At 46.9% G+C, this 27446-nt stretch overlaps 1 protein-coding gene across 1 annotated transcript in view; it reads left to right on the top strand.

Moving 5' to 3' along the window:
• Positions 1-27446, top strand: part of LOC119971636 (potassium voltage-gated channel subfamily KQT member 1) — an 865896-nt gene that overhangs the window by 671076 nt on the left and 167374 nt on the right. The window lies entirely within an intron of this gene.

The following is a 27446-nucleotide window of genomic DNA, read 5'->3' as shown; positions in this document are numbered from 1 at the left end:
TACATCCCATCAAAGAATAAAAAAATCCCTCTCTTACTCTGGAATTTCCTTCCTTGAGACAAAGGTCAATTGTAGCACTCTATTCACTGCCCTAATGGGGATCAACTTAACTAACTTAGTGCCAACCAGGAATTAAATCCAGGGTCTTCCAGTCTGTATTTATTATTAATATGCTGAGGAGATCATGGGAGCTGGAGCTCTTTCGGATGTAGGGTACACTTTCAGAGGGAGGGTGTTCTTTCAGAGGGTCAGTGCAGACTCGATGGGATGAATAGCCCCCTTTTGCACTGTAGGAATTCAGTGGTTCTATGGTAAGTCGTGTCAGTTTTTTAAGTTTGCTATTTCCCTCCTGTACAATTTCCTCTGATTTATTACCATGGTATTAGCGTTGTTCTAATTGTTTTATTCATGCCTGACAGGTTACACATAACTAGTGAGCCATTACTGTTGGATCATTACTCTTTTATTTCTCTCCTGCTCTCACTTTATTTCTTTGATTAATTGCTGATTGGCTAATTTCTTAATTACTACCATAGGTCATGTTAGTAATCTATTTACTATGAATTTCTTCATTAGGTTTTTATGTTTCTTAGTTACTAGATTTCTATATCTTTTTTTAAATTTAGAATTCCCAATTCATTTTTCCCAATTAAGGGGCAATTTAGCGTGGCCAATCCACCTAACCTGCACATCTTTTGGGTTGTGGAGGCGAAACCCATGCAAACACGGGGAGAATTTGAAATTTCTGTAGAATTTATAAAATCAATTTCTCTGTTTTGACGACTAAAGTTCAATAGCATTGCTGTAGACATGTAGGCCAGGATTCTCTGGTTCCCCCAGCCATGAGTTTTTTGGCGGCAGGGTTCTCTATTCCGGCATCTCACCAATGAGATTTCCCATTGAAACCACTCCATGCTGCCAGGAAACCCACGGGCAGGGATGCACTGCCAGCGGGAAAAGAGAATCCGAACGTCCACAGAATTCCGGCCGTGATGTAACGGAATGCTCTGAGCAACTACATTTTCAAGTTCAAGCGTCTAACGCTTTTCTAAATTACTTTTTCATTTGAACTGGTCACGTGCATGTTATTTCAGAACAAAATTCTACTAAATTCAAAAATAAATTTCCTCTCAACGGTGTGTGGCTCTGGTTGGGGATGTTCACAGCCAACCTCCTGCCTCTTGATGGTGTGGTCTGAGTGAGAGGGAGAGAGAGAGAGCGAGTATGTAAATAAGAGAGGGAGGGAGGGAGAGAGAGAGAGAGAAAATGAGTGAATATGAGTGAAGACTAAGAGTCAGAATGAGCTGGAGACACACACACACACACACACCTCTTTCTACCATCCCAAAAACCGATCCACATATTGGGCTAGGAGAGGGAAAACCCCAAGTGAAAGCCAATTTCCAACCCCCAGTTTCATATGAATTTCACCAAGGCTTGTTCAGAGTGTGTGCCACCAAAGGTGAATGCACACTCCTTAGCCCAGCTCTGATCCCCTCCTCCTTTCCTGATGACTCGGACTTGATGCCTAGTCTGTCTCTCTCGCGTTCTGCTTCTTAAACAAGAAGGCAAAAATAGTTTAATTGGTCAACACTACTGCTGGGTGTATTTTAATGATCATTTTTACTAATTTTTAAAAAATTATCCATTTATTGCTTTGACATTGATTTATTTTTAGCCGAGCAGGTTGTTTACCTTTTCTTCATATCCTGCCCTGATGTTCTGCTCAACCAGAGTTCCTTTATCTATTACTGAATTTCTTGCTGAGGGCAATGAAAGGCTCACAAAAAGTCTGATTGCTTTTTGGAGGGCTAACAAAGGGGGTTATTTTTGCTCCAATCGAAACGGGAAGTGTTGGAAATGCTCAGCCCATCTAGTGGCATCTGTGCAGAGAGAAACAGAAGTCAGTGACCCTTCATTGGAACTTTTGCAGATCGTGAACCTGAAACATTGACCCTGTTTCTCACTCCTCGGCTGCTGCCTGGTCTGCTGAGTATTTCCAGCATTTCCTCTTTATGTTTCAGATTTCCAGCATCTGCAGTGCTTGCCTCTCCTATGATGTTCTCCATGCTGGACATTTGCAAGTGTGGTTAGTTTCAATTTAACATGAGAAAATGTTTAACATTCAATGCAAACTGCATTTTTTTCTGTTAACAAAGCCCACTTGTGTGGATAGAAATAACATTATTGCAGGTGAATTGGTTTGCATTGATTTACTAGAAGTATAACCAGGAGTCATGCACCAATGAAATATGCCTGTGTTAGTTCAAGATATTCTCATTTGTACATATGATTGTTGTTTGCAATGCTTGTGAGATTCAAGTCTAGATATTACACAGGGCCAGGTTCAAAGTAACGGAGCTGATTGTATAATATGAATGACCAAGTTATGTGCAATTGTCTGACAAAGTCTTGGTCGTAATTTCTATCATACTGAAAGGTGAGCCGGGATTCTCCGACCCCCCGGCGGGTCGGAGAATCACCAGGGGGCGCGCAATTCACGTGACGCCGGTCTGCCAATTCTCCGGTGACCGGAGAATTGGCACCGGCGCGGTCGGTGCGCACCCCCCCCCCCCCCAGTGATTTGCGTAGTTCGGTGGGCCGAGTGCCCGTTGACTTAGGCCGAGTCCTGCCGCCGCCGTTTTCGTTTGGTCCTACCCGACAGGACCTCGGCGTCATGTTGCGGGGGATGGCCTGGTTGGGGGGGGGGGGGGGGGGGGGGGGGTAGGAGGAGGAGGGTATCTGACCTGGGGGGGGGGGGCCTATGTTCTTCCACGATCGGGGCCTACCTATCCTGGTGGAGGCCTATGTTCCTCCGCACCGGGCCCCTGTAGCTCTCCACCACATTGCGCGGGGCCGACGTGGAGAAGGCAACCCACGCGCATGCGTGAACTCACGCCGGCCATAGCGGTATGCACGGACCCGCAGCGCCTGTGCTGACACCCGTATCGACAGCTGGAACAGCATGCGGCTCTCCAGTGCCGTGCTGGCCCCTTGTGCGGCACAGGATCGCTGCTCCGAGGGGCCTGTTGACACCGTCGTAACACGCTCCGGCGTTTCCAACGGCGTCAACACTTGGCCCCAGGATCAGAGAATCCCGCCCCTGAACTTTGAATGGCCTTTATAAATAGAGGCATCGAATACAAAAGGCAAGAGATGTTGCACAACCTATATTCCCAATTCTGGGTACCCAAAGGATATGAGGAGAGAGGGTTTAAGTGTGGGAGGAGGTGCCCCAAACAGGAGAAACACCAGTGCCACAATTTATCTTCCTGACCCAACCAAGGGGTGTCCCTTTCACAGACTAAGTGGTGGACTAATCATGTTAAACACAGGCTTCAGCTTGGCTTCGCATTTGCCAAATAAATATTGATTTGGTGTGGTGTGAGTGAGAGGGAGAAAGAGTGCGTATGTGCATGAGAGAGGGTGGGAGAGAGGAAGCGAGTGAGAGGAGTGAATATAAGTGAATGAGTGAAGACCGAGATTCACAATGAGCTGGAAACACCACACACTACACACACACTCTTTATATTCCTATTGTAGAGCAGGAGTATAATACAAAGAAGGTTTCTTTTGCTGTTTTTCTCTTGAACCATCTAAATTTGAGCTGATGTTTTGAGATTTTCTTGTTAGTTACTGAAAATTGAGTGGCATTCTGAATCTATGAGGCATTAGACGCTTGCAGGAGCAGAGAGGAGCTTAGAAAACCAGTGATGGAAAAAAGTGTTTGAAAAAATAAAAATACATGTGAGTGGCAGTGTGTGCACCAGATGTCGCAGTTCAGTGCTGATCTTGGGTTGCACTGTTGTTTTGTGGTAAGCAACCTTAAATCCGTGTGAGAGGGTTTGAGAGTGGCTGTCAATATGATAAAGACTGTTTTAAAATTATAACATTGCACTGTTCTATCCAGACCTAAAAGAGTGAATATTTCTGGAGCAATTCTTCAATGAACTGCAGCATTGTTAAATAATTAATTGGTTGTGTTGCTGTGTTACATCTGTGCTTAATGGCTCGCGCTGCAGTTAACACATTAGACCCAGTCCGCAAGCACAATTTAATCACTTTAATAGTAATTTAAGAAAAGCATTTAAAACAAAAACATGTGTAGAATGTCTGCTCATCTTCTTAGAAAAGTACCCATGTCTCATAGTGGTATTGAGCTACCGAAGGCAGTAGAGGTGAGGTCATTGAATACTTTTAAGGAGGAAGTAGATGGATTCTTGTTAGGCAAGGGAATCCAAGGCTATTGGGGGTAGAGGGGGAACGTCAAACTCGAAACACAAACAGATCAGCCATGATCTGTTGAATGACAGAGCAGGCCCAATGGGCCGAATGGCCTTCTTCATAGAATCCCTGCAATGCAGAAGGAGGCCATTTGGCCCATCAAGTCTTCACCAAACTTCTGAAAGAGAATCTTTCCTAGGCCACTCCCCCATTACCCCACCTAACCTTTGGACATTAAGGGGCAATTTAGCATGGCCAATCTACCTAACCTACACACCTTTGGACTGTGGAAGGAAACCGGAGCACCCGGAGGAAACCCACACAGACACGGGGGAACATTCAAACGCCACACAGACAGCCACCCGAGTCAGAATCAAACCTGGGTCCCTGGTGCTGTGAGGCAGCAGTGCTAACCACTGTGCCAGTATGCCGCCTCACTTCTCCTCCTATTTTGTTTGTTTGTATAGAACATAGAACAGTACAGCACAGAACAGGCCCTTCGGCCCTCGATGTTGTGCCGAGAATGATCACCCTACTCAAACCCACGTATCCACCCTATACCCGTAACCCAACAACCCCCCCCCCCCCCCCCTTAACCTTACTTTTTAGGACACTACAGGCAATTTAGCATGGCCAATCCACCTAACCCGCACATCTTTGGACTGTGGGAGGAAACCGGAGCACCCGGAGGAAACCCACGCACACACGGGGAGGACGTGCAGACTCCACACAGACCATGACCCAGCCGGGAATCGAACCTGGGACCCTGGAGCTGTGAAGCATTTATGCTAACCACCATGCTACCGTGTGCTCATATGATCGGAATAGCAATCTACTTGATCTGAAAAGACTCTACTTCACTTGGATGGTTTAGACACCTTCTCGCTCATGGCTTCTCTGTCATGACCGTTGTTTCTCCCACCAATTCGTTTTCCCTATTCCCAACAACATAATACGTAATTTTCCGGCCCCTCCCACTGGTGGGATCTTCTGGTCCTGCTGACGTTAGCGGACGTTTGAATGGCTCACCGCATTCACCGTGGGGGAACCACCATGGTGAGGCCAGAAAATCCTGGCCATCAACTTCTGATGGGCTGCAATTCAGTGGGAGAAATTCAGTGTAACCTTAGATAGTATTTGCTAATTGAGGCACAGATGATATAAAGGGAAAGTTCATTGCTGAAACAAATATGTTTTCCTGAAGTGGCCACTGTATCATTGAGCAGTAGCTTTCCTTCACAACTCCTGAGGTTCTCATGCCAGTTGTCACCCTGATTAAGATCAGTGATTTGGAACTGAATCCAGAACTTTCTGTTCTACATGGTTTGGCTACACACAGCTACACACAAGCTTCACCTGACCACTGAATGGTCAGATCCAAGGTGACCCTGACATTGGGGCCCAGGCTTTGCATCCATGGAGATGCCAAACTGCACAGAGCTGTCAGCAAAACATAATCTAAAATAAGGCTGTTGCTGCCATTGCAGTGGCCCACAGGCAAATTAGAAATGGATGGACACCCCAGCTTTGGGCTGGCATTGGGGAGAGGGGGACATGGGCAGCAGTTGGTGGCTGGCAGGTGAAGGGGTGGCCCACATTTCAATATGAGGTGATTAGGAGCATGCCTACTCGGGTAATTATGGGAGTTTTTCTGCCTGTGAGTGCAACACTGTACTGTGTGAGCTCAGTCCATGGCAACTGAAACCCTGTGGCAATCAGAAATTGGCAGCAGGTCCGAGAAGAAACGCAGGATCCTAATTTGAATAAATGATTCTGGCCTTTTGATGTTCTTGACGAGCATTCCTTGGCGCCAATGCATCAACCTCATCTAATATGGTGGGTGGCGATAACCTCATTCTTCTTGCCCACCATGTTGGGAGTTTAGTCAGCTATTTAGCATACTGAAAACATGCACTGTGCAATTGAAGATGACCAGCCTTTACGGTCAGGCTTTGGAGCAGCTTACCTCTTTTTTTTGACAACTTCAGCACAATAATCTACTAATACTGTTAATGAAACCAATGTGGCGTGCAATTTCATTGGTTTACTTTTACAACCACTACAAATAATCTTGATTAAAACAGCATGTTGAGTTGTTACTTCTCTCCCCCTCCCACCAGCTTATTATGTTGTGAACTTGTAGCTTTTTTTCAAACTAAAGAAGCCCAAATACAGCAAGGTAGCTGACATGAACATGCACTCCCGTGTGTTCAAATACAGAAGGTGGCAGCAGTCGATTAACTTTACCACCCTAGTGCATGCACTGTTTTGCAAACTGGCCATTTCATTTTGGCAGATGAAGTACAGACATCAGTTCCAGAACAGGCATTTCATTGACTCTGGATAAGGGTGCCACTCGCACTGTGGCAATTCATTGTATAGAACTGGTACAGGGGCTGACTCTGAATTAGGTATTTCATTGTACTGGCAGAGAGCGACCACTGACTCTGGACTAGGTATTCTCGTTGTACTGGCACAGGGCTACCACTGACTCTGGACTAGATATTTCATTGTACTAGCCTAGGGCTACCACTGACTCTGGACTAGGTATTTCATTGTACTAGCCTAGGGCTACCACTGACTCTGGACTAGGTATTTTATTGTACTAGCCTAGGGCTACCACTGACTCTGGACTAGGTATTTCATTGTACTAACCTAGGGCTACCACTGACTCTGGACTAGGTATTTCATTGTACTAACCTAGGGCTACCACTGACTCTGGACTAGGTATTTCATTGTACTAGCCTAGGGCTACCACTGACTCTGGCCTAGGTATTTCATTGTACTAGCCTAGGGCTACCACTGACTCTGGACTAGGTATTTCATTGTACTAGCCTAGGGCTACCACTGACTCTGGCCTAGGTATTTCATTGTACTAGCCTAGGGCTACCACTGACTCTGGACTAGGTATTTCATTGTACTAGCCTAGGGCTACCACTGACTCTGGACTAGGTATTTCATTGTACTGGCACAGGGCTACCACTGACTCTGGCCTAGGTATTTCATTGTACTAGCCTAGGGCTACCACTGACTCTGGACTAGGTATTTCATTGTACTAGCCTAGGGCTACCACTGACTCTGGACTAGGTATTTCATTGTACTAGCCTAGGACTACCACTGACTCTGGACTAGGTATTTCATTGTACTAGCCTAGGGCTACCACTGACTCTGGACTAGGTATTTCATTGTACTAGCCTAGGGCTACCACTGACTCTGGACTAGGTATTTCATTGTACTAGCCTAGTGCTACTACTGACTCTGGACTAGGTATTTCATTGTACTAGCCTAGGACTACCACTGACTCTGGACTAGGTATTTCATTGTACTAGCCTAGGGCTACCACTGACTCTGGCCTAGGTATTTCATTGTACTAACCTAGGGCTACCACTGACTCTGGACTAGGTATTTCATTGTACTGGCACAGGGCTACCACTGACTCTGGACTAGGTATTCTCGTTGTACTGGCCTAGGGCTACCACTGACGCTGGATTAGGTATTTCATTGTACTAGCCTAGGGCTACGACTGATTCTGGATTGGGTATTCACATTGTACTGGAATAGGGCTACGACTGACTCTGGACTAGATATTTCATTGTACTAGCCTAGGGCTACGACTGACTCTGGCCTAGGTATTTCATTGTACTAGCCTAGGGCTACCCCTGACTCTGGACTAGGTATTTCATTGTACTAGCCTAGGGCTACCACTGACTCTGGCCTAGGTATTTCATTGTACTAGCCTAGGGCTATGACTGACTCTGGACTAGGTATCTCATTGTACTAACCTAGGGCTACGACTGACTCTGGCCTAGGTATTTTATTGTACTAGCCTAGGGCTACCACTGTACTAGCCTAGGGCTACCACTGACTCTGGACTAGGTATTTCATTGTACTAGCCTAGGGCTACGACTGACTCTGGACTAGGTATTTCATTGTACTAACCTAGGGCTACGACTGACTCTGGAGTAGGTATTTCATTGTACTGGCATAGGGCTACCACTGACTCTGGACTAGACATTTCATTGTACTAGCCTTGGGCTACGACTGACTCTGGACTAGATATTTCATTGTACTAGCCTAGGGCTACCACTGACTGTGGACTAGACATTTCATTGTACTAGCCTTGGGCTACGACTGACTCTGGACTAGACATTTCATTGTACTAGCCTAGGGCTACCACTGACTCTGGATTAGGTATTCATGTTGTACTGGAATAGGGCTACCACTGACTCTGGCCTAGGCATTTCATTGTGCTGTCATAGGGTGACCACTGACTCTGGACTAGGTATTTCATTGGGTAGGGCTACCACTTTCTCCAGATGGGGGATTTCATTGTACAGGTCAAGTACGAAAATTTGTTGCGATATTGGCTCTCAACACACTTATTAGTGTGATCGAATGACCTCATCGTGCCCGATGAGGCCACTAAATTTCACAAGAGGCCTCTCGCCCTCGCTGTGCGAGATCCAGATTAAAATAATTCAGTGAGCCTTTAGACTCACTTAAACATGTTAATGGTGGATTCTCCCGAGGCCTGGGAGCTAACTGCCCCACCATGGTGCCGTTTAACAGTGGTGCACACAAATGTTGACCAGACGTAACGGCACCTGGGAGGGGGGGGGGGGGGGGGGAGTCTCCGTGGCCATTGGTGGCCACTGGGTGGTCGGGTCTGGTCAGGGTGGCACCCTGGCACTCCTGTGGCACCCAGGACCTTGACACTACAATCCTGGTACTATGGCACTGACATCTGGGCACTCTGGCTGTGCCACCTTGGCATTTCCAAGGTATCCAGCTGGCACTGCCAGATTATCGGGGCACTGCCAGGCTACCCATGCCCAGTGCCAAGTTGCCAGTGCCAGGGATCGAGGGGGGAGTCCAGTTCTTAAGAGGTAGGGTAACTGGTGGGAGTATTGAGGACACACATAAGTGGTAAGGGGGCAAAGGGGGAGTGGGGGGGGGGGGGGCAGAGGCCACATTAGAGGAGCAGAGGGGCTTGAAATATCATGGCAGCATTGCAGGAAATGAGGGCTTGGTGGGGCGATTCTGACCAAGGTGCAAAAAAATGTTAAGAGTCCCGTTAGATAGTGGGGCCGTTCCTGGCACTGCAGGCGCTGAGAAGCACCCCACTATAAGCACCAAAAAATTGTGCCTTAAAACGCCCCTGTAACAATGATTGGTAATCTAAAGTAAGAGTTCTTTATTGCAGAATGACAGGATTCCAGGAGAACTCTTCACACAGCTGCAGCATGGAGGTGCTGTAGTTAACAGTGCTTTCTCACAGCACCACGGACTCGGGTTCAATTCCGACATCGGATGGTTCTGTGTGTGGAATTTGCACGTTCTCTCCGAGACTGCGTGGATTTGCTCTGGGGGCCCCCGTTTCCTCCCACAGTCTAAAGATGTGCCGGTTAGGTGGATTGGCCGTAGTAAATTGCCCCTTGATATCCAAACGTTAGGGGGGTTACGGGGATAGTGTGGGGGAGTGGGCCTGGGTGGGGTGTTCTTTGAGAGGGTCAGTGCAGACTCGTTGGGCTAAATGGCCTCCTTCTGCACTGTGAGGATTCTATGATTTTCTGAGGTGTTACCTGCTGATCAACACTGTCCCAACTACTGTATTACATAATGACTTGCAACCTGTCCTGTGCTGAGTATCAAACCATTTACATATTCAGCAGCATGTTAATCAGTACGTTAAACTACACGCACTACTAAACAATATCGCAACAAAATTGACTCTTGATGGGATCCAGCAGCCCAGCCAAGTGCCCATTGATTTTCAGCAGGGCTGGAAAGTCCCACCCTAGATATTTCATTGTATTGGGATAGGGCTTCCATTGACTTTAGTCTGGACATTTCATGTATAGGTGTAGGGCTCTATAGACAAGTACTATTTCTGCCTTCTTAGTTCCTAATTTTGTGGGCCAGCAGATAGACTGTGAATTTTCTTGTGTTGGATTGAGTATGTTGAGTATCCTTTATCCGTGTATCTGAGTACTGAATGCATCCTCATGGTCCTTTAGCGCAGGAAGTCTAGTTGTTTGTTTACACAGTTCACCTTGTGATTTTTATGGTGAACATATCAAAACTAAACTTATTACCAATACCCTATATTTATTATTCAGCGAGATATCTTACTCTTCTAGCCATTTTATTTACTTTACACTATAGCTAGCCGAGGCTCAGGCTACTGTGATCTAAGTTCATACATGGTATCCAAAAACCAAAATTAGCTGAAGTCCCAAATGCAATCAGCTCCGAGGGTTTCGGCAAAAGGGTACTCTACCAGAATTGATACCGGCTGGAGCTCATTCGCATGGTGCTAAGAACAGATGCTCTTGCAGAACAATGAACCCAGTGAATGATTGGGTAATTGATCTGGTTGGCAGGGTGAAGTTGTGAACATTGTGCCATGAATTACTACTATTGATGGATATGATTTGCTGTCTCTCCATTTTTACAGACAAATCTGCAGAGTAGGGAGTTGGACCATCCTTTTGTCGGCCACTGTCGCTGCCGTTATTTCCTATGTAACTGGTGTGAGTGACTCCGTGATTATGAAATTAGTGCACTTCTTAAATGGAGAGCTACAAATCCTTAATTCAATTCCCATTTTAGTTTGAAGATGTGCTTAACTATTATTGTCATTATCATCTTTATGAAGGAATTGTTGATCATTTAACTTCTCAGGTTGGTGGAGAGGGAACACTAACACACGCGCATCAGAAATGTCGCCACCATGATAAATTTTGGCAAGATTTACCTTGTCACATGATGTGTTTCTAAATTAATACAGCAACAAAGTTCACAAACCCCTTTTTTCATGTTCGATGTCCCTCTAATATGCAATGACTGTTCACAAAGCCACTGAGCAGAGCTGTGTACCTGTGCCCTTCTACACACAAAGGGGCTATGAGTTCCCTGAGCTGATAGCAATGTGAGCAAGTGGTACAGCCCGAGCCACACCCTCTCGTCTGTCTTTGAAAGCGTGGTCGGTGTGGTATAGCTGATACAGTGACTAATCAATAATGAAATGACCCCTCCCCTCCAAACATATCTCAGCTCAACAAACCCTCGGAAATGTTCAGAATGGGAGATTGTTAGTCTGACGGGTCTGAAAGCTGAAGGTCCAGTCAAGGTAGATATGTGGAAATTCCTAATTGTGCATTATTCTGCTTGAGTGAATTCTCACAGAAAGTGAGATTGCAGATTTCTCCAACTGGTCAACTTAAAATGGTTCCAGTTTTCCTCATGATGCACACCCGTAACATCACATTGAACAAATCCACTATGTGCACACACAAACATGGCTCCCCACATAAAATAGTTGTGCTAACCGCACTGGGCTGTGTCTGGAAAATTGACGAGAGCCACTCCGATAGCTCTTGAATCGGGAATGTAGGTTCCCAGATATGTGGAAGTGAACACGTGCCAATTGACGTTTGCCTGCTAAAAGAAAAAAGTCTTGCCTCTCTCCAACTCATGATCTCAGGATGTCCCAGATTAGTTTACAGTTGGTGAAGCTCTCGTGAAGTGTAGTCACTGCTGTAATGTCGAGAACCATGGCCGCCAATTTGCAAATGCAAACTTCCACAAACAGCGATAAGATGATTGTCATGATATGCAAACATGCAACCAATGAACACTCAGAATAGGACACAACCAATGGGCAGTCAGGAAACTCAGAGGTGGCACCACCACAAGGGGGCATGACATAAACAGTATAAAAGGGATGAGGCACTCACACCCTGCCTCTTTCAACAGACAGACATCTAGAGAGCTAGACAGGGTTGATCAGCAGCAACACACCCCAGCACGTGGCTTAGAGCAAGCTGGTACAGTTCGACTGAGTTACTACAGTTTGATTAGCAGAGAGTCAAACTCATTTGAAAACTGTGTTAATAGTTCAATAAACACGTTGAACTCATTTCAGAGTCTGGAGCATCCTTTAGTTAAGACTGCATCAAGTAGCAGCCTGTGTTATCCAAAGCAGCATTACACAACAATGATGACTAGGTCATATTTTATTAAATGTTGTTTGAGGGATAAATTTCGGCCAGGACACTGAAAGAACTTCCTGTAATCTTTGAATAGTGTGAGATTGTTTACATTTACCTGGGGGAGTAGACAGGCACATGGCTGAACGTTCAAACCTCTATCAGTGCAGCAATCCATTATTACATGCTCGTGCCTCAGGCTTGAACCCATTATCTTCCAACTGTGAAACAAGAAGGGTATACGTTAGTGGTGTGATCACAAGCAGGGCTTTTCCTGAAAACTGCTCTTGTTCTGTCTCTATGGCCAGGATTTTACTGCGCCCCCACTCCCCTCTACAGCCCAGTGGGATATTGGGTTCCAACCAAAGTATATGGCAAATCAATTGGCCTGCCATGTCTGCCAAGGGGGGAGACATCCTTTGGTAGGACAGGCATGGTCCAGTTACTGTTATTGCAGCGATGAAGCAGGAGCTAACATCAATGCAGAGAAAGAGTTAACAGGAGAGCTAACTGCTAACCTTCAAATTGTGGACAGGATACAGGAGTTCACTTGATAAAGGGAGATCATCAATGATTCAGGCAATGACCTTCTGTCAGAACTGTTGGCCTGAAACATTGGGCCTCTGCAGGTGCTACCTAGCCTGCTGAGTGCTTCCAGCCTTTATGTTTCTATTTCAGATTTGTGGCATCTACAGAATTTTGCTTTTTACTTAATAAATAGCTTACATTGGTTTGCAATGTAAAATAACCAGAGTGAAATCATCTTAAAACAATCACTAGATCACTGTAGGGAATATAACAGACAGCTGAACCGGCTCTTGTGCCCAGACTAAATTAAAAAAGAGAAAGCTTGCTAAATACTTCTTTCACAAAAGCTGCAGACAACAGAATTTAAATTTGACACATAAAAAAGTCAGCTGCATTTTGAGCTGGCTCAACAGGCAATATTATTCAAAGAGCACAACTCTTAACACAAGGATAAGTGGGACGCACATTGTAATAATTATTCAAGGAGCCTGGGCAATCTGACTTGCTTGGACCCACGCGCAGGTGACAGGCAGAGAAAGGGAACGAGAGAGTCCAGCATTATGGCTTCTGGAATCATCCGTCAGGGCCGCTCGTCCACATGTGTAGGGGAGTGAAAGGAAAACAATAGGGTTATATAACTGGCTTCAAGTGACACAGCCTACCCACAAACGCACAATACATCACAGGGGGACAAGAGTTACTCAGGCATCCATGTTACAGATAAAGACCATTCTGTGATTATTCAAACCACTTTGTACTTTTGAAAAGGATTTATTTTACCAGTGTTGCTGCATGTAAAAGAGGCTACTTGGTCAGAGGCTGAAAGACTGACCAGAGGGTTCCCCCTACACCCCAGCTCTCAACCCCGACACCACCCCCAAAGTCTATCCAATATGTTATTAAAGCATCAAGAGCTAGGTCTGTAAATTCTAGCATAGGATGATGGAGGGTCAGGACTGAAGTGATTGAAATCACTGGCTCCCTAATACTAGGATCAGTGACTGCATTGATGAATCTGACAGCATAATGCTGTAACTTCCAGTTGTTTTATGTTTTACACAGAGAGAACTGGAGGGAAATACCCCCCTCCCCCCCACACTCCCCCTGTCTGATTGTACGGGTTGATGGGAATTGCCTTCTGTCGCTGGTGGGGAGAATGCCAAGTTTTTTCTGGATCGTTTATTCAGTAATGTAGAATTACAGAACACCGTTCAATTCTGTCCCCTTAGGGCCTACCAAGCAGTTTATTTGGCAACGGTGAGCTCTGGTGAGATTTGCGGCGCTTGATTGCGTAACCTGCCTTGGCACTGCCTCTGATTTTTGTCTCTCGCTGCCCTGTCCTCCCTTTCTTCGCTGGGGGGGGGGGGGGGGGGGGGGGGGGGGGGGGTTTGCATGTGTGAGTGCATGGTTGTGTCTATGTGTGTGAATTTGATGCTTTCACTTTCTCCTCAGCATCTTGCAAATGTTGTTCCTTTAATAAAAACTGAAAATGCTTGTTGGAAAATGGAATGGCACATCTACTCAATCCATGAGTGAGAGTTAATGGGTTAATGTTTCAGGGGTGACCTTTCATTAGATTGCGCTGTATCTCCACTCTCTCGCTCTGCCGTTACCCCTTTTTTCTTTAATGAGTGCTGTCTCCCCCGTTGATAATAAAATACTGTATCATATTTACTGTTAGCCAGGCTTCTCCATTGGTCAGGTCCTATGTGGTGTCTACAAATATTGCTCCACGCAGCCACTGAGTGTAAAAGCCAATCCTGTGTGTGCAGCACAGCAGCAGAGTAGTATTCCATGTCCAGCATGGCTGCTTGTTCAGCGCCTGCTTCTCAAATACTTTGTTTTTGTTTCAACCTTGGAACTAGGCCAGGGACTGAATGGCTTCAAGTTTCATCAACACTTGCAGAGGCATCCATGAATTAAAGCAAAGGCAAAGAAGATGAACGGAGGGACAAAAACAAACTGCAGAAAACTGATATGACTGCCTTTGGCCAAGCCCTACCTCCCCGACCCAAACTCTGCAGCAACAGCTGAAACACTTTGCTTGGATTCGCAAACCTTCACTTTCTCCCTGATTCTCATCCAGCTAGCACAGGAGATTTTCTAGGACTCCTCCCAAGGTGTGGTTCCCATAGTCAGGAGGCTTTCTCTGAAAGGCCTAAAAATTGAACGGCGACTCAAAAAACTGTGGTCACCAGGCAACCCACTTTCTGTTTCCCAAAACCAGCTAAGGTTTTACAGGCAACTGAGCAATCTGATTGCCAGGAAAACTCTACTCCAAGCTCCTAGTTAACGATTGGCAGATTGCTCGGGAGATTTATCATTCTTCTGATGATTAGTTTCTTTTTGTTTCTTTTGAGTAAATGTAACTTGACGGATTTCAATTTCTTCACTTCCTGCTGGGAGCCCTTGTACTCTCGTCAGTCAAGCACGCTGTTTTCACAAAGTGGCTTGGAATGTGTGAAGCAGGATCTTTGCCTCCTGCAGAACACCACCCAACAGATTGCATCATGGTGGGTTGAATGGCCACCTCCTGGTCTGTAAGTTGCTGTGATCAATCCCAGCCTGGCAAAATGCCACCTTCCGACCGCCAGCCACATTTGGGAAGTGCAAACAGTGGCGGCTGAGCTGCCACTGACTCGGAAGGTCAGGCATTCGAGTCCCCACTTTGGGGATTTGAGCACAAGCTGACATTCCTGTGCAGAGGGAGTGCCATCATCTTTCAGATGATCTGATTAAACTGGCCCCACAGGGCTAGGCTACTCTTAGATTGACATAAAGATCCTGTGGTGCTAACATACAGATGAGCATCAATGTTCTCCTCAGTGCCCTAGCCAATATTTATCCTTAAATCATATCACCAAGAAAGCCCAGATTAAATGGCCATTCTCTCATTGATGTTTGTTGGACCTTGCTGTGGACAAATCGACTGTGACACGAATGATTAGACTTCTGAAAGTATTTCATGGATTGCAAAGAGTTTTAAGGTCTTGAGGCTGTGAATTGTAAGATACAAATGTGAGTTCTTTATTTTTTTTTTGAAAAATATTTTATTGAGGCATTTATATATATATATATTATATATACGTCAAACACAACCATGAAAAAGCAAGCAAACAGGAATGCAAATAATGCAGGAACGCTCCCCAACTCCCCACCTTCTTTTCTTTTAACAAACCAACCCCAAGCTGACATCTTAACTGTTTTAAAAGAAATGGTTTCAAACAATGGCTTCCATCTCCAGACAAACCCCTCCACAGACCACTTTATCTTCTCCAGCCTAAGAAACTCTGCTAGGTCGCTCACCCAAACGCTTGGCTTCAGCGGACCCGAGACCCACCATTCCAATAAGATCCATCTCCAGGCTATCAGGGAGACAAAGGCCAAGACGTCGGCCTCTCTCGCCCCCTGGACCCTAGGTCTTCCAACACTCCAAAGATCTCCACTTCTGGACTTTGGGACCACCTCCACCCTCAAGACCTCCGACATAATGTCGGCGAGCCCCCGCTAGAATCCCTCCAGCTTCAGACAGGCCCAAAACATGCGGACTTAATTTGCGGGCCCACCCATGCACCACCCATACCTATCCTCCACCCCTTCAGAAAACCTGCTCATCCTGGCCACAGTGCCTTGTGAACCACTTTGAACTCAATAAAGCTAAGCCTAGCACATGAAGACGATGCGTTCACTCTCCTCAAAGCCTCCTCCCTCAACCCAGCCTCCACCCCTTTCCTATCTCTTCCTCCCATTTACGCTTCACTACCCCTAGCAGGGCTCCCTCCCAGTCCATTAGCTCTTGATAGATTTCCGACACTCTGCCCTCACATACCCCTGTTTTTGACATCATTCGTCCTGTAGTTCCTGGGGCGGCATGTGGGGACAGGTCGGCACCTGCTTTCTAACAAAATCCCTCACCTGCAAATACCGGAACCCATTCCCGCTGGGCAGCTCAAATTCGTCCACCAACCCCTCCAAGCTCGAGACGCTGCCCCCCACGAATTGTTCCCCAAACCGCTCAGTCTACGCTTGCCGCCACTTCCGAAACCCCCCCCCCCTGTCCTGCCTTTCCGGAACAAACTTATGATTTCCGCAGATCGGTGTCCAAACCGAGGCCCCCTCCAGCCTCAGGTGCTGCCGCCATTATCCCCATACCCTCACGACCGGCACCACTACCGGGCATGTAGAATACATGGCCGTTGAGAACGGCAGAGGCGCTGTCAACAGTGCCCCTAAACTCTTGTCCTTACAAGAAGCTGCCTCCATCCGCTCCCAGACTGACCCCTCCTCCACCACCCACTTCCTAACCATGGCTATATTCGCCGCCCAGTAATAATTCATCAAGTTTGGGAGAGCCAACCCGACCCCCCCTTGGCCCCACTCCAGTAGCACCCTCTTAACCCTTGGGACTTTACCTGCCCAAAAAAAGCCTTTGGGATAAAGATCGGGAGATTCTGAAACAGAAATAAGAACTTCGGGAGAACCATCAACTTCACCGATTATACCTGCCCCGCCAACGACAGTGGGAGAACATACCAGCTCCTAAAATCCCTTTTCATTTGCTCCACCAACCGAGCCAGATTCACCCTATGCAGCTGCTCCCAGCCCCGCGCCACCTGAATGCCCAAATACCTGTGAGTTCCTTAACTTGTTCCCCACGGCAGCAGCAACTCATTTTATCATCAAAACCAAATTAAGCTGCGGGATTTTCTGGCCCTACCCGGTGATGCGGTCTTCCATTCCTACAGCAGGTGACATCCCCTCTCCTCCCCCACATGGCAGGTTCCCTGGCAGCTAGACAGGTGAGCCACGCAAAACGCTGTAGACGTCCGGACCAGAAGATCCTGCTGGTGGCCAATGGTGAGCCACCTCCAGCGCCCAGAAACATGCCCCGGGGTGCGGAAAATCCCACCCGGTTACCATTTTCGCTTTTACCCATTGGCTGATGGGATGTGATGCTGACTGGTACAGAGCAGCCCCTGGGAACCTGGTATAACCCATCTGACCTGCAAAGAAAATTTGCTTCAAATCAATGGAAGAGTGAGAAAGAATAAGAGATGGAGAGATTAAAAGGAAGGGAATGAAGTTTATTCCACAATTAGTCTAAAAGTTCTTTAACTTTGCAAGGCGAGGTTTTGGCGTGGAATGTGGCCATCGCTGTTGATGCTGATTCCTTCTCTCGTTGTTGGTACTTGCATGGTTTTTTAATAAGTATTTTATTCCCATTTTCAACATTTTACATTTTAGAAAAGAACACCCCCAATATATTAAACTCCCCACCCAATAAGAACCCCCTTCCTCCCTCTACTCCCTCACCCCTTAACAGTCAACCAAAACTAACTCTGTAATATAGATAATGAACAAACTTCAACTCTTGTGGTACACATCGCTTGACACACCACCCCGCCCCCCTCTCCATCTTTAGGGCAAGTTTCACTTTCTTCAGGGCTAAGAACGCCAAGGCTCACCGAGGCACAGGGGGTAGAAGCTGACCTCCACCCCAACAGGACCTGCCTGCGAGCAATCAGTGAGGCGAAGACTAAAACATCTGCCCCTGTCTGCAGCAGATCCATCACCCTGACTATGGCCTCCAGGGATCCAGGCTCCACCTCTATGTGCAAAACTGCCAAGTTGGTGTTGAAAGCGGACCTCCAGAATCTTTCCAACTTCAGGCAGGAGCAGAACATAGGCACATGAAAAGCAGGACCCCTCCCACACACCTCACAAATGTCCTCTAGCTCCTCAAACAGCTGGCTCATCCTTGACTTTGTCAAGTGCACCCTAGACACCACCTTCAGCTGTATCAGCCCCAGCCTCGCACTCGAGGTCGAGACAGTCACCCTCCGCAGCACCTCACACCACAATCCCTCCTCCAACGCTGCCCCCAACTCACCGAGATGACCCTGCTCTGCAGCACCATCGCCCACCCTGCTGACTGCACTTCATCCAGCAACGAGGAGGCAGGTGCTATCGCAACTTCCCGGACTTGCACATACAGGAATCCCTCTTCCCACGCCAGCTAAACTTCTTGTTCAACTCCTTCAACTCGCAAACCACCCTCCCAGAAACAGATTATTCATCTCCCTGATCCCCTCCCATCCCCGGAGCCTCGTGTCCATCCTCCCCAGCTCAAATCTGTGATTCCCCCTGATTGGCGTCACTCTCCACCTCACTCCCAACCTAAAATGCTGCCAAAACTGCCTCCAAACCTTCAGCATAGCCATCACCACCGGACTTCCCGAATACTTCCCTGGAGCCAATGGGCACGGTGCCATTGCCAGCACCCACAACCCCGAACCCCTACATGAACCCACCTCCATCCTTACCCACAAAGCCTCCGCCTCCCTATACCAACCCCGTACCTTCTCCGCATTCGTTGACCAGTAATAATACATCAAATTGGGGAGGCCGAACTCCTGCCTGCCGTTCCCTCTGCAGCAACTCCTTCCTAATCCTGCCGTCTTCCCCGCCCATATAAATGAAGAAATCAGCCTGTCTACCACCTTGAAAAACACTTCAGGCAAAAATATTGGCAGGCACTTAAATAACAACAAAAACCATGGTAAAATGTTCATCTCCACTGCCTGCACCCGGCTCACCAATGACAGAGGAAGATTATCCCACCTCATCAAATCTGCCTTCAGTCTCCCCAACAAACTTGAAAAATTCAACTTCCGAAGACCTTCCCCAGCCCGAGCCATTTGCACTCCCAGATACCTAAAATAAGACGCTACCACATGGAATGGCAAACCCCCCCCCCCACCCTGACCCCTGTCCCTGGAGAGGAAACCTTGGAATACTCACTTTTCCCCAAATTCAGCTTATACCTCGAAAATGTCTCAAATCTTGGAAGCAAACCCATTACGTATCTCACCGAGGAGCTCAGCTCCGAATTGTATAACAAGTCATATCCGAGCTCCTCGGCGCAATGGCCAAGGGCTCTCCTGCCAATGCAAACAGGAGGGGGGACATGGGGATCCCTGCCTCGTTCCACGGGGCAACGGAACATACCCTGAATTCATATCATTTGTGCGCACACTCGCCATCGGCTCCTTATCCAGCAACTTCACCCATGCCACAAACTTAGGCCCAATGCTAAACTTCTCCAACACCGCAATCAAATAACTTCACTCCATCCGATCATCGTCGTCTCCGCATCCAATGCCACCACCACCTTCCTCCAATCTTAACGGCAGCACCTTTGCCAATATCTTGACATCCACGTTCAGTAGAGATATGGGTCTATGTAACCCACATTTAACAGGATACTTGTTCTTCGATAGCAGCAACGCGATGGAGGCCTGTCCACTGTTTGCGGCAAACCCCCCCCTCCAAAATCATCGTGTCCTCGAACATTTCCACCAAGAAGGTGCCAGTTTGTCTTTAAATTTCTTGTGAAATTCCACCGGAAACCCATTCGGCCCCACCACCTTCCCTGTCTTCATCTTCCCAATTGTCACCTTCACGTCCTCTATCCTCACCGACTCCTCCAGCCCTGCCTTCTCCATTTCACCCACGCTTGGGCACTCTAACCTCTCCAAAAACTCCCTCATCTCCCGCTCGTCCTCTGGTGGCTCTGACTTATACAAAATTCTAGAAAACTCCTCAATGGCTTATTAATCTGTTCCGCGGCCACTGCCTGCTCACCCGCCCTATCTCGAACCAGAACTTTGTCAATGCACCCTTTATCTTGTCAAACACCTCCTCCACCTACTCTTTGAGTGTGGCCATCATCTCCCTCCGATGCACCTCTAAATGCTTGGAAAAGGGCCTTTCAAACTCTCCCAATATCGCCTCGGTCAGAGTCTCAATCGTAATGGGAGCGGCCCTGTTGGACTACAGCAGCACTCGCCAGCAGACGTTTGCTCCTTCCCTGACCTTTCTTCAGGAACTTCGACATTTCACCGATTCCTTCGAACATCCCACACCAGCTCATCCAAAAAGTACCCCTGAAACCGGGCATAAAGATCTGAAGAACAAAGACTCTGGTAGGAGTCCCCCTGTGTGCGACCTCCACCTACATGTCGCCACCGGAAGTCGGTACTTGCATAGATGCATCCTTATTGACAGAATTTATGTTTGATAGAACAAAGTTAATTTTGGGTTCAGTCAATTTTCTTCAATCTCGCTCCTGACCTTTCGTCTCACCTGCACATCTCTCTACTTGGGAATCAATCAGCTTTCAATAACACATTTCACTTATGAGGCCCTGCCAGCACGTGGAATTGATTGCAGGAATCACTGACAATTTCTCTTCAGGTGCTGATAAATGAACAATGCATATTAAAGGAGAGACTGTCTGTTAACGCTCTCCACCAACTTGACAACCCACCCGACCCCCCCCCCCCCCCCCCCCGACCCCCATCGGTTTACCATAAGAGAAAGTAGAGTCCTGTGATCCTGTCATAGCTGGGAGGCTAGAGGTGATGCTGGGGCTGTGCCAATGCACGTTCTGTGCCGCTGCATATTCTTGGTAAGCTGGCCCCACTTTCTTCCAATCCTATTCACCCATGACGAGTTCTTTAATAGCTGGATCGCTAGATCAGCGCAAAGTGCCACATAGAATTAGTGGGAGTGTGCACGGGAGCGGTGCATTTCCAAAAGGCTGCACTAAATATTCAAGGCAATGAGTTTGATTTGCAACCTTTGACTCTGACAACCAAGGAACTGCCACGCTTTTAACACTAATTTTCCTTTGAATGGACTGTTCTTGTTCATGTCTGTTTTCCATATTTACTTCTATATTTCTCATTTCCATTCCCCCTCCTCTCTTCTTCTCTTTCTACATTGCATTTTCTCAGCTTATTAGGTTTATTCTCCCACTTCGTTTTTTTCCTTTTGATCTCTTTTAATATTTCTGATTTTGCTTTCCTTTGTGCTGTAGGGTGATCATGGCTCGGGACAACATTGAGGGCCGAAGGGCCTGTTCTGTGCTGTACTGTTCTATGTTCTATGTTCTATGTTCTATCTTACTCATACAATGAGCACTCCGGCTAATTAAATAAAACTGCCAAAAAACCTCAACTTCACCTCAAGAAAATATTAAGCAATAAGGCCCATGACAACAAGATGCCTTTGAGGAGGAGTATTTCACAATTTGATTTTTTTTTGCCATGGACAAAAATCAAAACTAATCATTTATCTCGGTCCTGTATATGGAACCCTGCTGTGCACAAAATGGCTACCATGTGGCTACAAGAGTGGGTCAGAGGTTGGGAACTCTGTGGCGACTAACTCACCTCCTGACTCCACAAAGCCTATCCACCAGCCACAAGGCACAAGTCAAGAATGTAGCCAAAATCATTGGCAACTGGTGATCCACCCTGACCAGACCTGTACTGTACCCGGCAAGAAGATCTCTGATAGTCTTGTGCTACTCAGGTACAATTGCCTATGCGCAAGACAGAAGTGTGGACACCTGTCTCATCAGCCTGGACCAGGAGGAGGTATTTGACAGAATATTGAATTCCTACATGATGGGTGTGCTCTCCAAAATGGCGTTTGGGGAGGGAATCTGCAGTTGGATTCAACTCTCTGCACAAACATCAGCAGCATAGTTGATGCGACCATCAATTCACTCGAGACGTGAGTAGAAGTAAACCGTGGCTTTAATCAACTTAGAACAGTGCCTGCCTGCAACTCAACCAATACTGAGAACCGCCTACAGATCTACTGCTCTTTATACCTCCCTTCAAGGGGAGGAGCCATGGGCGTAGCCCATACATGCCCCAACGTGTTCCCCTATGGATAATGCCATACAATGTCCCATAAGAGAAGCCCAGAAGGGCAACAGCATAGCACAGATACAAATACAAGGGCAACGGCACAGATACAAATACACCAGTGGATTATTGGTATAATACATTCACCGCAACAGTTTCAATCAATGGGTGGGAATCAGAAAGCTTTCCAATTAAATCTGGAGTCAGGCAGGGTTGTCCTCTCTCCCCTGTCCTGTTTGTGAGTTGTATAGAACATTTTTCGGAGTCCATCAGGAATGATGATCCCGGGCAGCGGAGGCACTCAGCTTAAGGCGTCCCTGCCGTCTTCTGCACAGATCCAATGCACAATACCATGAATTTCTGCAGCCAGTTCGAACTGGTCTTGGGAGCGAAGGTAAACCATTGCAAGAGTGAGGCAATGTTCTTTGGGAACGGGCTGAGTGATCCTTTGTCCCCCTCACCGACAGGTCAGATTACCTGAAGTTACTTGGGATATGGGGCTGGATTCTCCGTTTTTGTCCCCACGCTAGCCCAGATCCGGGAGGATAATCCCATCCCTTTTAGCCAAGCTAATTAACCCTTTATAACGGCCTCATCCATTAACTTGAATGACTGCCATTTTTCTAGGTTTAGTGACATAGGAAATAACTAGTACACCACTAGTGAAGCCATTGCCAATCAATGTCTGTTTGCCCTTGTGAAAATACATATTGGGTGGGATTCTCCGTCCAGCCGCACCCATTTTCTGGTGCAACATGCTCCTGTTGGCAGCGGGATCCTCTGTTCCGCCAGCCAGCCAATGGGGTTTCCCATTGTGGGCACCCCCACGTGTCGGGAAATCTGTGAGCGTGAGTGCGCTGCCGGCAAAGCGGAGGAGCCCGCCGACGGAGAATCCAGCCCCTTGAATTTCAAATGTCTTCCCATGTCCAGATATGAATTCTTTCAATCCATTAGAGCCTTCTAGAAGCATTTGTAAAAGGTCAAGTGACTTTTGGTAACCATCTTTAAGCCCTCTTGTGTCCATTTAAAAGGTTCATTAACTTTTTTAACAAAACCTATATTACAAATACACTTCGGTACCACCATATTTGCTGTTGCTCTGGAGTCATAAATAGGCCAGAGCAGGTAAGGATGGCAGATTTCCTTCACTAAAGGAAGATAGTGAAGCTGATGGGTTTTCATGACAATCTTATGTTTTAGGATCACAATAATTGCTGCTAGCTTTTATTCCAGATTTATTTAATTCACTACTTGAAATAAAATCCCCCACCTGACAAAGTGGGATTATGAAGTCATGGATCTGTATCATTAGTACAGGCATCTGGATTACTGATCCACTAATGTAACTTCTATACTGATGGCTTCCTCATTCAGGGTATATGTTACAGGATTGATGAGCTGAATAGTCTCCCTTTTTGCTTTAACATGGGGCATTTCGCTCCAACATAAGAGAGGACGACTGATTCCTGTGCTTTGTACCTACCCTGTGAATAGTACCACATCTGGATCTGCTAAATTTACTGCCTTTTGCTTTCCTGACTGGGTGGCCAACATAGTCTGTTCTGTTGTTGACAACCATAGAACATAGAACAGTACAGCACAGAACAGGCCCTTCGGCCCTCGATGTTGTGCCGAGCCATGATCACCCTACTCAAACCCACGTATCCACCCTATACCCGTAACCCAATAACCCCCCCCCCCCAACCTTACTTTTTAAGACACTACGGGCAATTTAGCACGGCCAATCCACCTAACCCGCACATCTTTGGACTGTGGGAGGAAACCGGAGCACCCGGAGGAAACCCACGCACACACGGGGAGGACGTGCAGACTCCGCACAGACAGTGACCCAGCCGGGAATCGAACCTGGGACCCTGGAGCTGTGAAGCATTTATGCTAACCACCATGCTACCGTGCTGAAAGATTGATGATGCTGATATAACCATTACCCATCAGTAATTTTCATATACGTTTCACTGTATATATTGGGATTTAACATACAATTAAGCAAGATAATAGTGATACTTGCATGATGTGTAAAATTGACTGCTTAGAGCTCATGTACATGAAGGATTTGCAAATTAGTGTTAATGTTAGTTCATATGCCACCTGCTTGCTGGCTCTTGGGCTTTACACTGTTGAATCCAGCTCCCTGGCCCTAGTGCCAGACAGGGTCTGTGGAGGTGATGAGGTGGGGCTGGGTGAAGGGTGGTAATAATGAAGTCGGTCTTGGACTATACCAGTTGAGCATCCTTTATCAAAACCCTCAGGGCTGATTGCATTTTGGATTTTGGATCATTTTGGTTTTCAGATATCGCATATAAACTTACACTACAATAGCCTAATCCTGGGTTAGTTGGAATCTAAAGTAAATAAAAGGGGGAGAAAAACAAGGGGCTGGATTCTCTGTCGGCGTGATCTTCCGTTTCGCCGGCAGCACACTCACGCCCACGGATTTCCCGATGGCGTGGGGCTGCCCACATTGGGGAATCCCATTGGCCAGCTCGTAGGACGGAGGATCCCACTGCCGGTGGGAGCGCGCCGCACCAAAAACGGGTGCGGCGGGACGGAGGATCCCATCCATGATATATCACTGAATAATAAATACAGGGTACCAGTAATAGTTTAGTTTTCATATATCACAAAAATTGCAAGGTAAATCGTGTAGTCAATCAACTAGACTTCCTGCACTAAAAGTTGATATAATCAAAAAAAGTGCAGCCTTTGGATGTTTTCGGATTTATGGAAAAAGGATACTCGACCAGTAGTGATAACAAATCGACAGCCCGTATTACACTCTGCCTGACTTTCTTGGCTATCAACCAAGCCAATTTATCCCCACCTCCTGTGAACCTGCCACTGGTATAAAAGTGCCAGATTTAGCAGAGTAAACAGGTAACGAATGGCATTATCATCTAAGTAGAATCACAGAACAATTACAGCACAGAAAGAGGCCATTCAGCCCATCGTATCCATACCGGCTCTCTGGAAGAACAACTCTGCCATTTCCACTCCCCCACCACATGAAATTAAAATCGCTTATTGTCACGAGTAGGCTTCAATGAAGTTACTGTGAAAAGCCCCTAGTCGCCACATTCCGGCGCCTGTTCGGGGAGGCTGTTACGGGAATCCTTGTGGCCCTGCAAATTCTTTGCTTCAGATAATTATTCAGTAGTCTTTTGAAGGCCCCAATTGAATCTGACTCTGGCCTCCACCACACTCTCAAGGCAGTGCATTCCAGTTCCTAACCACGCAAAGCTTAAAAAAAATTCCTCATGTAACTCTTGCTTCTTTTGCCAATCACCTTAAAATAACCTGTATAAAATTTGCTCGATGTTCGTGTTAAAAATACATTTGTTTTTAATTGTGGAGGGAGCAAAAGAGAAACTCCTAGAATGGTCAGTCAATTTATCCAATGCTATACATGCTAGGTTTCAAACATGGTTCAGAGTGTGACATTCTTGCCTCCGATTAAGAAGGTTCTGGGTTTAAATCCTACTCCAGTGATATGAGCACAAAATCTTGACACTCCAATGCAGTCTAATAGCCTGATGGCAATTGCCGTGTGGATGAATATTGAGCATTACGCTGGGTTATTCGGGGTGTTTCATTACCTGTGAAATGTTATCCCAGAATGAGTCAGCTCTAGAGGAAGGGAACAAAGGAGAAAGATGGTTCAAAAAAGAAAGATTGGTGGAAATAAAATGTAATAAATCCTCCGGGGGTGGGGGTATGTAGTCATTTCAGAACCAGGTGCGTGATTCTCCGGCCACGCTGCGCCAGAAAAGCAGCTTGCCGCGGCGCATCGTGGCCATTGAAAGCCGGGAGACCCCGCTCCGGGTTCTACCCGGCTCACAACGCCTCACGAGATTCAACTCAATGGGTGGGATCACTTTTTGGCAAATCTGCAGATTAGCGCAAGGCAGTAAGTCTTACCCGAATGTGCAGATTCCTGAGGTATCTGAGGCTTAGGGATTCAATCGCTTCACCTCAGCGACCTCTGATGAGCGCCGTTTGGTCCTGGTCCCCACAAACCAGGTAGAATGGAACTCGTGGGGTTCTCCAAGGTGATCGGAGATCCCCAGCTACATGCCTTTTGGGCAGGGTGGTGCCCTGGTTCTGCTGGTGCCACCTGGGTACCCTGGCAGTGCCACCTGGGTGCCATCCTGGCACTTCCCAGGGTTCCCAGTGGCACTACCAGCTGGCACAGGCACTGCCAATGTGCTCGGTTGGCACTGCCAAGATGCCAAGCTGCCATTTTTTGCACATGTGTGTGATCAGGCCATGGTTGCCTGGTGTGGGTGTTGGGGGTGGGTGCTGGGGATCCTCCAATATTGCATTTTGGTTGGGGGGATGGTTGGGGATTCTTTTCGAGGCCTCGGAGATCAGGATGCCATTTTTACGTGGCGTCCTTATCTCTCACTACAACAGGGAGTTCTGGGGAGTGGAGCTCCCCACTGTAAAGAACAGGGCTACGTGCGGCCTTGGCCAATCATTTCCGGTTCAGGCCCCTTATAGCCATGTTTTTTCCGGCGCTGTGAGTGCTGGGAAACACGCGGCTAACCGCGCCTGTTCAGGAACTTCATTCCCTTTTGGGAAGATCGTGCTCCAGGCTTTCTCTTATTTTTTTCTGAAGTGTTTCCTTTCACTCTTTTTATCTCATGGTTTTCTGTCGCTGTTCTCACCTCATTGTCTTATTTCCTGAAGACTTCAGCTGTTGGTGAAGTGAAGTCCTAACAATGCGGCAAATTCAGGAGAGTCCAGGGCCACCTTTAGAGGTTGTTCTCCTGAAGAATTGCAGTTCTGATATATGTAAATTTGGTATGGATTCTGTGCATTAGAGCATGAAGCCTCTACAGTATGTGTACAGTCACACAAATTAGGAGGTGTGTGTCTTTATGAATTCTATATGGTTTTCCTAATTAGAATGTGGGGTCCTTAAGGATTCTGTACAATAAAATATTCAGTCTGGAATGGATCTGCA

Source organism: Scyliorhinus canicula, chromosome 9 (genome assembly GCF_902713615.1).
Source record: "Scyliorhinus canicula chromosome 9, sScyCan1.1, whole genome shotgun sequence".
NCBI lineage: Eukaryota > Metazoa > Chordata > Chondrichthyes > Carcharhiniformes > Scyliorhinidae > Scyliorhinus > Scyliorhinus canicula.
Note: the sequence above shows the minus strand (reverse complement) of the source record. Positions and strands in the feature narration are given on the sequence as shown.